This window comes from Triticum aestivum, chromosome 6D (assembly GCF_018294505.1).
Source record: "Triticum aestivum cultivar Chinese Spring chromosome 6D, IWGSC CS RefSeq v2.1, whole genome shotgun sequence".
NCBI lineage: Eukaryota > Viridiplantae > Streptophyta > Magnoliopsida > Poales > Poaceae > Triticum > Triticum aestivum.
In genome coordinates, this window is record NC_057811.1 from 193465832 (window position 1) to 193478047 (window position 12216).

General features: G+C 45.4%; 1 long non-coding RNA gene across 1 annotated transcript; it reads right to left on the reverse strand.

The window, feature by feature from the left end:
• Positions 1-1792: 1792 nt before the first annotated feature.
• On the reverse strand, positions 1793-6136 carry LOC123144433 (uncharacterized). Its single transcript, XR_006471460.1, has 2 exons — positions 5650-6136; positions 1793-5483 (listed from the first exon to the last, which is right to left on the reverse strand). It is a non-coding gene; the product is annotated as an uncharacterized lncRNA (long non-coding RNA).
• Between the last annotated feature and the right edge of the window lie 6080 nt (positions 6137-12216).

Below are 12216 nucleotides of genomic sequence, written 5' to 3' on the forward strand. Positions count from 1 at the left end.
GCCCGGTCGTTGCGCCGCACTAATAATGAGTAATGAGCAGTCAAATCATAAGCCCCACCTTTCCCACTGTAAGTTGCTCGGAAGAAGAAACCATCAATATGCTCTTCTTTGAATCCGCTCATACTAGTATGAAGGTGCAAAACCAAGTCCGCATATGGCATGTCAGTCAACGCACTTCCTCTTGGCATATTCACTGACATGTGAGACCGCAGTGTGAGCAAACCAATCTCAATTGACGAGGACAGCAAAATGGCCAACCCCGCCTCTCCTTGAGGGAGACAAGGAGCGAGAACACACAGACGGGCTCGCACGAAGGCCAAGATATATTCAAGCATGGTTGATCGATATCATCATTACATGTTCGATGTTTTTTAGTTGTACTATTGGGCTGCCGTTTTTCGCACTTCTCCCGAATAACTGTGTACTTTATCAGAGATTAAAATAAAACTAGTCGTCAACCCGTGCACTTGCACGCGCTAGCACTATTGGATAAGAACACCTTGGTGATTAATATACTTATGAAAATAGGACATCATATTAGACCATTGCATGGAAGCACATGTATGGAAATATAAGCAAATTAGTTAGAACCTCTTAACATGATCGCCTAGCTCACTTGGCTAGTGCAGTGGATGTACAACCCAGCCACCCAGGTTCAAGTCCTCGCGGGCGTGAATTTGGGTTCTTATTATTTAAAAAAACTCGCTATGAGGGGTTTCCCCCACCGCTTTCCTTTGAAAAAACATGATCGCCACTAAGAAGAGTAATGGCCAAAATAAGCAATTAAGCATCTTCAAAAGTGTCCAAAGGGATCCGGTCTAATACAATAGATAGATCAAACAACACTAATGACCAGGTTTAAAGTTGCATATCCTTTTAAATGGCTTTTTTAAGATCAAAAATATTAATATTAATACTCGGCTTATTTTGATGTGGTACTCAAGTTGACACGTTCGTGCTGCACATTGAGATGGGAATGAAGGATAGTGGGACATGGCAAAATTAGAATCTTGAAAGTTTATGGAAATGTAGTCTCATAATTAAATTTCAATCATAAGCGTGTATTTTTTTAATGTGAGTAAATTTCCCTAATATTTTACTGACATGCGTACAAAACAACCATATATCATCCACTACTGAAGTTACCATGAGCCAAAATCTAAATTTGGGAATTGTTAACAATGTATGTAGATTTTATCATTATATCAATTTTCTTTTGTATCCCCTTTCATAGGATGAACATGCTATAGAATTTAGTATGTATAAGCGCAAGGTAGCACATGGCCAGCTACAAAACATTGAACTAAAATATCACTCAGACCACAATACTTCTTCCACTTTTAGTCAATTAATGTATTTAAATTCTCTATCAAGTAATTGACCGCATCGAGTATCATGGAGACAAAGGGAAAGATCCAATAGACAATGATACCGTATCTAAGAAAATAGTGGACACACTCCCAGCATTTAAATAAATATTCTAAATAGTGAAGAGGTCTGCACTACCTGTCTGGAATCTGAAAGTCGTCCATAAATAATTACATACATAATTTATAACTCTCTTGAGTGTGAGTGGTTGCCTGAGGTGAGTGCTCATGTTGGTACTATTTTCGGCAAGAGGCCATGCTATGTCTCCTTGTATCTAGTTATAATGAACATGTCTTGAAAGTGCCCATGCAAGATATAGAGGGTCACCAATGTATTACTCCCTCCGTTCCTAAATACTTGTCTTTCTAGGCATTTCAAATGAATATCACATAAGACAAGTATTTAGGAACGGAGGGAGTAGATATTAAAACCATGATATGTACATTAAGGGCATGTTGTCCCAGGAATAAAGCACGAGTGTCGAGCTAAATGAAACTCTTAACATAGATAATTGTGGAATAGAAATTACAACTTGCTGAGGTCATATATAGTTTCCTACAACCTTATAACCATATATATATCCATTTCCTTGAGCACCATTGTTGACCATGACCTCTTCTCCTGACCACTCGATGCTAATTTTACTACCCAAACAATGCTTGGTCTGGTAAATGTAATCATGTCTGGCAATTGGCAGTTATTGCAGTAACCAGCTCGGGTGTCTACCTTTAAATCATCTTCTACCTGGAAACACTACAGAACCAATATATTTATTATTTTATTAGTACATATATGAAAAAATAATCTATCAGGGAGCCTCAAACACTGATTTGAACATAAGTATTAATAAACTATTTAATGCATGGACTTACTATCACTATATACATATATTCAGTTAGAAATTAAGGAGATCAACAGAGAATTACCTAGTTTGTCTGAACCGAGTGCATAAATCTCACAAAGCATAATTAATCGTCAAAGACCTCAGCGTCTCAAAAAGTCTAATGCATAGAAAATTTCCATTGCTAGAAAGAAAATAATCACAGCAGTACTTATTAACACACATAAGAAATATAGTCGAGCCAGTTCTCCATGTTGATAGAGCAACTGGTCAGCATGCCATCGTTATCACTCAAAGGAAGCATCCAATGGAACCTGCAGAAACCAATACATCGAGAAGAAAAGAGCTTCCAATCGTATCACATAAGTGAATTGATACTCGGGCCAGGATAAGGTCAGCATTACGGCCACACACACACGCTCAGTCACAATTAGTGGAGTCAATTTGTGAGAGGAGCTTGTGTGCAGCAAACCTTTAGATTGTTGCGATGGAAGCCTGGGGCTGATAACACGGAGATTGATGGTTCAGGCGGAGCAACAACATGTGTACATGTCAATGACACAGAAAATAATATAGTGGTTACTTATCTGAAATAGTAACTTACAACATTTTACTAATGCCGCACGACAGAAATTGTTGGATACTTATCAATTCAGTTATTGTTTCGACTGGAAACATGCGTGCAGAATTCAGATAAGAAATAATTTCACCATCATCCAAAATCACGGTTATGAAAATGTGGTACGAAAATATAAAATTTAAGTTATGAAATCAGAATATTGTTGTTACTGTGCTACATTGTTTCAGCTTAGTAAAACCCCCAAAAAGCTAGATCATTCAGCAACTTCTTTGGAGCTCAAGTAAAAGTTTGGTTTGCTTAATCTTCTTCACAGAAACGACCCAATACATGCGCTATATTATATTCATCAGTTTAGGTTCTGCTTTAAACCATCTATGCAAGTGAATATATAAAAGACTGGATAATTCAAAATTAGCAAGAAACAATGGAAGGATCAGTTTAAAAACAAATAGAAGAGCATGTGCATTGTACAAGAAACAATGGATCTATAATTAATTTTCCCAAAACAAAAAAGAATGTAACTATGTGGCAACATGAAGAGGAATTCAGAGAGGTAGAAACCTATGGAGAGGTGAATCGATTCCATACCTACAGAAGCCAAATTCAAGTCAAACTTGCAATAGTGGCTGCAGTTACAATGTGACTCATAACGTGGCCATACTGAAACTGAAGGCAGTTAAAATCATATGAAAATTCTAGATACGGATTATACATCATATTTGCAATATACTTAACAGGAGCATGGTAGTTCTTAAACTTGCTTACATAAGTTTCTTTTAAAGTTCCTACTCTACAATACTGTTTGACGTACATATAGTGCCATGCATGTACTCTCTAAATATGCTGTTGCGCACAATGAAACACGTACATTTGCTAATTTCGTAAAAACATATTTAGCTGACAATATTTGGATAATTATTAATGTACATAGCTCCCCACTTTAAATGAGGAAATCATTAAAAGGGCACTCAATATCATAGCCAAAAATACATTACCATAGTTTTTATTTGTAGCATCTCTAAAATCTAGATAGTAGAACTCCAAAGGAAAGATCATGAATATTGTCAGAAATGAACCTAGGAAGTATGGATTCCATGGTTATATTTACAGGAAAATTTAATATGAGTATTGTAAATAGGAACCTACATATATAACGTACATCTGGATCCCTTTTCAATACAATAAATGTATGAACTGTAAACAGGAACCTATATATATAACTAAGTATGCCATAGGTTTAGCTTATTTTTTGGATGGGCAACAGTTTGAAAATCTTAATACAGATCTAGCAAGAAAAGCTTATACGCTATTAGAAATCATGTTTACAACATAATTTCTGCAGTACAATTTGGCCGCAGAAAGATGCAGGTTTGTTAAACAAATCATAACTGAGGCTTCTAGAAAAAGGTTATTAGGGGAGAGCTTCAACAAAAATAGAAATCAAAGTTCGGAAATAATAATTTTTACTAAAGAAGAACAAACACGACTTGATTTCCTTTCAAATTAAGCATAACTTTGGTTCAGAATTTCAGATGCATTTACCAATGTATGGTTGCTCTATCTGTACCCGAACCAAAATCATGCCAGACTAAGTTCTATTTCTATAGTTAATCTGTCATATGCAGAGATGAGTTTATTAACTAAAGAGTATATGCTCAAAATTTCACCACTGGAATACCATAGAGATGAAAGTCCTATGGTTGGTGGTGCAGGGTGCTACAGATGACTGCAGGTGTGTTGCTCAACACTGACTACTGTATCATCTATTTCCTTCTAATAGTACAACTATGATTAGGCCATCTCTAATGCAGAGTACTTATATAAGCGCTTAAAACGCCATGATTAAAAAAAGATATGTACGCAAACAACAAATATTCAGTAGGAGATTATATAACATGAAAATAGCTAAGAGCCCACCTGAGCCTCTGTCTGCTTCTGTCCGCAAAAGAAAAAAGCATCTGTCTGCTTCAATGCAAAGATAGGTTATCTCTCAGCAGTAATTGCCGCACGAGCGAATTGGTTGAAGCACCTGATTTGTAATGTCAAAATCTATTAATTCTCACATACCTAATTACACTTACTGTTTTCCGAAAAAAAATACAGTTACTACAGAACGGATGATCAAAATGTTCCATTGAGAGAGGTTAGCCTGCACTTAAATTCTTGTCTAACACAAACACCTGTGAGGTGCTCTTTCAACGCCGTTGTCCATCCTTGGCCTAGGCTGGCTGTGGAGAGAGGTGGCAGCACATGGAAGAGGCAACAGAGACCTCGGCCAAGAGAATAGCAACACTGCACTGATTGTGCCGACCGGTAACATCACATGAAAGAGGTGACAATGGACGGATCAACATCTGTCAGCATACGTTTTTAAATCCTAGGAAGAGAAAAATATTAAATGTATGTACCAAGCTACCACACAGATAATTTAACAATTAGCATTTACTTGGAAGAAACAACATACAATAAAATTCTCTCTGTAGGAATCATCTACTAATCTGTTTTCTAACAAAGGGTCGCATGGTATGGCACTTGTGTAAAGCTTCCTATAAATAATCAATGTGAACTGGCCCTTGCATGGGTGCTTGATGTAGATGTAGTGTAAATGTAACACAAGCTTACAGCAAGGTCCCACTTTAGACGATGCATGCAGACCACCTAGCTGGTTTACCTCCACTCCCCAAGACCTATAACCTGATACAGGGAAGAGAGGTGCTGAAATTAGAAACAGGAAGAGCTAGTTTTACCTGATGAGACGTTATGGATCAAGCTGAATTATTAGGGGCTCCGTGATGAATTCAACGGATAGAAAGGAGGGATTTAACGATGCGGGGTGGGGCAGGATTAACGGGAGACGAACTCAAATAGGCATGGAGTGTGAGTTGTCGTGTTGCCGGTCCAACATAAATCCTCAACTCGGGAGCCTGAAGCTGCAATTGTGGCCTCCTTTCTTCAAACTATCATGGATACACCTCCGCATCTGCATCAACCATACAGGACTGTAAAATTTTAAATAAGAGATTTAAAAGATTGGGGGAGGAGATTGAGGAAAGATTGGATTGCAGCACATACACCTCTGCATCAACCATACATGATTGGAAAAACTTGAAATAAGAGATCTGGAGATTGGGGGAGGAGATTGAGGACAGATTGGATTGCAGCACGGGTTGAACTTTGAGGCCTAGGGCTGCATTAAAATAGGAGACGGAGAGGCGGTGGAGCAGGAACATCATAGGTGGCGGAGGCGGAGTGAGGGCGTTGGAGGCGGAGGAGGTTTGGCGGGGAGGGGGCGAGAGGGAGAAGCACGACGAAGATTCTGATAAAAAAAAGGAAAACGTTTATATTCATCACTGATTTCTGACAATTCGTAAACCGCCCGCCGTCCGATTAGTAGATCAGCTCATTAGTCGTGCGTTGCATGTGGCTGGTCCCCGGAGGCTATCGTGATTCTTTTGACTTTCTTTTCCTTTCCACACGATGTGCTAGCGTATTTGCAAGCTTGGTGCACTTTAACTACTGCTCACATAAGTGCGGAGGGCTGCACTTCAACAGCATTGCTGCGAGTTGGCCTGCCAATGATGGTGCTACAAGGTCGTCTCTGTGCTATGCCGCGTTAGTGGTCGGCGATACTAGGACAACGGAGCGTCGGTGGGCTGCCATTCATGGCCTCTACTGCATGTGTCGATGGCTGCTGCAATGGATCATCGCCGGACCGTCGGAACCTTGTGGGTGCTACAATGGTGCACCGTCGGAGCATCTTCGGTGTTACAACGGATCATCTTCGGGCCGCCGGAACATCCTCAGCGTTGCAACGGAACATCTTCGAGCCACCGAAGCATCGTCGGTGCTGCAATGGAGAATCGTCGATGCTGCGACGGAGCATCATCGAGCCACCTGAACATCAGAGCATTGCCGGGCCACCTAAGCCTTGTCGGGCTGCAAAGGAGCATCTTCGGTACTGCAACGGAGCGTCGTCCGTGCTGCAACGGAGCATCGCCGGGCCGCCGAAGCATCGTCGGTGTTGCAACGAAGCATCTTCGAGCCACCTGGGCATCGGAGCATCGCTGGGCCACCTGAGCCTTGTCAGTGCTGCAACGGAGCATATCGAGTTCGAGCCACCTGAGCATCATCGGTACTACAACGGAGCATCGTCTGTGTTGCAATGGGGCATTCTAGGGCCACCGGAACCTTGTCAGCGCTGCAACGTGGCATCTTCGAGTCGTCTGAGCATCATCGGTGCCGCAACGGGGCATTGCCGGGCCGCCGGAGTATCTTCGAGCCGCCTGAGCATCGTCGGTACCGCAAAGGAGCATCACCGGTGCTGCAACAGAGCATCGCTGGGCTGGCGGAGCATCATCGGTGCTGCGACGGAGCATTGCCGGGCCGCCGAAGCCTCATCGGTGCTCCAACAGAGCATCTTTGAGCCACCTAAGCATCGTCGGTACCGCAACGGAGCATCATCGGTGCTGCGCCGGAGCATTGCCGACCGCCAAAGCCTCGTCGGTGCTGCAACGGAGCGTCTTTGAGCCACCTGAGCATCGTCGGTACCGCCACATGAGCATCGTCGGTACCGCAACGGAGCATCTTTGAGCCACCTGAGCATCGTCGGTGCTGCGACGGAGCATTGCCGAGCCGCCGAAGCCTCGTCGGTGCTGCAACGGAGCATCTTTGTGCCGCCTGAGTATCGTCGGTATTACAATGGAGCATCATCGATGTTGTGACGGAGCATTGCCGGGCCGCCAGAGCATCGTCGGTGCTGCAACAGAGCATCTTCGAGCCGCTTGAGCATCGTTGGTACTGCAACGGAGCATCGTCAGGCCGCCGAAGCATCGCCGGTGCTGCAACGGAGCATCGTCGAGCTGTCGGAATCTCGCAAGTGCTGCAATGGGGCGTTGTCATGCCGCCCGAACATCGTTGGATCTACAATGGAGTATCACCAATGTGCGGGTGCTGCAATGGAGAGTTGTCGGGCCGCCGGCACATCGCCGGTGCTGCAACAGAGTATCACCAGTGTTGCAATGGGACATTGCCGCGTTGCCATCGCCGATGCTTCAAGGCTGGTGCTGCAATCCCGGAGATTGCTGGTACTGTAGTCATGGCCGGTGCGCGGCCAGCACGCTGAGCTTTCCATGAGATGGTCGGCGACATGTGCAACCTGAATTTGGTGCTGCAACTTCGCAAGCTGCGATTCTCATCGAAGCTATGCATGCCATGCTGGAAGCGAGAATATGCATTGGACGTACCGGTGGCTGGAGTGATGGCTTATTGTGATGACGTGGTCCAGGGTATAAGAGCACATAGGCGTATTGTGAATTGCACGCACCAGGGGATCAACGCTGCCCAAATCAACGGTTGTCAAGCCGGCTGATCTTTTCCTAAGATAAGTCGGCTGACGCCTAGCAGTCCCCTAAAAAAAAGATGTGTGTCTGTGTGCATGTTGAATAGTTGTCCGGGACTCTCCGAGGGATTTGATCCAACGGTTGCTAATACATAACACGCATATCAGAGGATGACTAATGTGGGAAGCTCCAATGAAGCGGGAATCTTGGCCAAGGATTATATGAGTTGATCTCCACCATTATAACTCCTATCAGATTAACGGCTCATAAATTCTAATTAACGTGGTAATTTTTTGGGAGTCTCTAATCTCTACTCTTAATGGAGCAGTTGGTAGCCTGGTACTCTGGTTTTATTTTCGTCCGGCTTTTTTTTGTCCACCTCCCACCACCCCTCGTACATAACCTTAGCTCCCTCCCACACACCGAACCGGTGGAGAAAAAATCCAGAAAAACAGTGCACGTGCCCCGCTCCCTCAATCCCTAGCTAGCCATCGCTCGTCTCCTCTTCTTGACCCGCCGCCGCCGCCGCAATCCCGAGCCCTTTCCTTCTCTCCCTCCGTACCTCCTGCGCTACCGCCGCTCCTACCTAGTCCGTCCACGTCCTTCCGACCCATGCACGCCGCCTGCACTCCACGCCTCCACGCGATGCCTCCACACCAAGGGGCGCTGATGGCCGCCACCGGTGTGGGTTGTGGACTTCCGGGCCACCTCATGCCGACGCGGTGCCATCGACGACGACCACCTCCTCCTCCTCCTCAAGCCATCACTGTCGCCTCCCCTCCATCATGGCTTGCCTGCGTGAGCCCGACGCAGGAGGACGACATCGACCATGGAGCGGAGCCTAGATGGCATGGACCGACGCAGTGGTCGTCGCCAAGGATCGGTGGTCGAGGCTGAAGAGGAGGGGCCCTCTTCCTGCTGTTATCCTCCCCATCCCCTACGGCAGGATCTAGAGAAGTACGGTGCATTCCTCCGAAACATGTGTGTATTTGATGCAATTTGGGGTAACTTTGTAAATACTGGAACTTTTATGAACATTGTGTGTGCAGTAACTTACAAGGATCATAAATGTCTATACCGAGAGAGGGTGAGGGGCTGATTTGTCTAGCACTTTTCTCTTCCAGCAGGTATACAAGTTGTTGCCGACGACTCCGGTCGGGCGGAAGATACTATGCTCGACCACGTCCTGCATGAGATTGTTGACTTGTTGTCTTATGTCTCAAATGACGCCCGAACTTCAGGTTCTTTCTGTTGGAAATATGCCCTAGAGGCAATAATAAATGGTTATTATTATATTTCTTTGTTCATGATAATTGTCTATTGTTCATGCTATAATTGTGTTATCCGGAAATCGTAATACATGTGTGAATATATAGACCACAACGTGTCCCTAGTAAGCCTCTAGTTGACTAGCTCGTTGATCAACAGATAGTCATGGTTTCCTGACTATGGACATTGGATGTCATTGATAACGGGATCACATCATTAGGAGAATGATGTGATGGACAAGACCCAATCCTAAGCATAGCATAAAAGATCGTGTAGTTCGTTTGCTAGAGCTTTTCCAATGTCAAGTATCTTTTCCTTGGACCATGAGATTGTGTAACTCCCGGATGCCGTAGGAGTGCTTTGGGTGTACCAAACGTCACAACGTAACTGGGTGACTATAAAGGTACACTACGGGTATCTCTGAAAGTGTCTGTTGGGTTGACGGATCGAGACTGGATTGTCACTCCGTATGACGGAGAGGTATCTCTGGGCCCACTCGGTAATGCATCATCATAATGAGCTCAATGTGACTAAGGAGTTAGCCACGGGATCATGCATTACGGTACGAGTAAAGTGACTTGCCGGTAACGAGATTGAACAAGGTATTGGGATACCGGCGATCGAATCTCGGGCAAGTAACGTACCGATTGACAAAGGGAATTGTATACGGGATTGATTGAATCCTCGACATCGTGGTTCATCCGATGAGATCATCGTGGAACATGTGGGAGCCAACATGGGTATCCAGATCCCGCTGTTGGTTATTGACCGGAGAGGCGTCTCGGTCATGTCTGCATGTCTCCCGAACCCGTAGGGTCTACACACTTAAGGTTCGGTGACGCTAGGGTTGTAGAGATATTATTATGCGGAAACCCGAAAGTTGTTCGAAGTCCCGGATGAGATCCCGGACGTCACGAGGAGTTCCGGAATGGTCCGGAGGTGAAGAATTATATATAGGAAGTCCAGTTTCGGCCACCGGGAAAGTTTCGGGGGTTATCGGTATTGTACCGGGACCACCGGAAGGGTCCCGGGGGTCCACCGGGTGGGGCCACCTATCCCGGAGGGCCCCATGGGCTGAAGTGGGAAGGGAACCAGCCCTTAGTGGGCTCGGGCGCCCCCCATGGGCCTCCCCCTGCGCCTAGGGTTGGAAACCCTAGGGGTGGGGGGCGCCCCACTTGACTTGGGGGGGGGGAGTTTCCCCCCCTGGCCGCCGCCCCCCTTGTAGATGGGTTCCAGGGCCGGCGCCCCCCTCCAGGGGGCCTATATATAGTGGGGGGAGGGAGGGCAGCAGCACCACAGCCCCTGGCGCCTCCCTCTCCCCCTGCAACACCTCTCCCTCTCGCAGAAGCTTGGCGAAGCCCTGCCGAGATCCCCGCTACTTCCACCACCACGTCGTCGTGCTGCTGGATCTCCATCAACCTATCCTTCCCCCTTGCTGGATCAAGAAGGAGGAGACGTCGCTGCTCCGTACGTGTGTTGAACGCGGAGGTGCCGTCCGTTCGGCACTCGGTCATCGGTGATTTGGATCACGGCGAGTACGACTCCATCAACCCCGTTCATTGGAACGCTTCCGCTCGCGATCTACAAGGGTATGTAGATGCACTCCTTTCCCCTCGTTGCTAGTATACTCCATAGATGGATCTTGGTGATGCGTAGGAAATTTTAAAATTCTGCTACGATCCCCAACAGTGGCATCATGAGCCAGGCCTATGCGTAGTTACTATGCACGAGTAGAACACAAAGCAGTTGTGGGCGTAGATGTTGCCAATTCTTCTTGCCGCTACTAGTCTTATCTTGTTTCGGCGGTATTGTGGGATGAAGCGGCCCGGACCGACCTTACACGTACGCTTACGTGAGACAGGTTCCACCGACTGACATGCACTAGTTGCATAAGGTGGCTAGCGGGTGTCTGTCTCTCCCACTTTAGTCGGAACGGATTCGATGAAAAGGGTCCTTATGAAGGGTAAATAGAAATTGGCATATCACGTTGTGGTTTTACGTAGGTAAGAAACGTTCTTGCTAGAAACCTATACAAGCCACGTAAAAACTTGCAACAACAATTAGAGGACGTCTAACTTGTTTTTGCAGCATGTGCCTTGTGATGTGATATGGCCAGAAGATGTGATGAATGATATATGTGATGTATGAGATTGATCATATTCTTGTAATAGGAATCACGACTTGCATGTCGATGAGTATGACAACCGGCAGGAGCCATAGGAGTTGTCTTTATTTTTTGTATGACCTGCGTGTCATTGAATAACGCCATGTAAATTACTTTACTTTATTGCTAAACGCGTTAGCCATAGAAGTAGAAGTAATCGTTGGCGTGACAACTTCATGAAGACACAATGATGGAGATCATGATGATGGAGATCATGGTGTCATGCCGGTGACGAAGATGATCATGGCGCCCCGAAGATGGAGATCAAAGGAGCAAAATGATATTGGCCATATCATGTCACTATTTGATTGCATGTGATGTTTATCATGTTTTGCATCTTATTTGCTTAGAACGACGGTAGTAAGTAAGATGATCCCTTATAATAATTTCAAGAAAGTGTTCCCCCTAACTGTGCACCGTTGCGAAGGTTCGTTGTTTCGAAGCACCACGTGATGATCGGGTGTGATAGATTCTAACGTTCGCATACAACGGGTGTTGACGAGCCTAGCATGTACAGACATGGCCTCGGAACACACGCAATACACTTAGGTTGACTTGACGAGCCTAGCATGTACAGACATGGCCTCGGAACACGGAGGACCGAAAGGTCGAGCATGAGTCGTATAGAAGATACGATCAACATGGAGATGTTCAC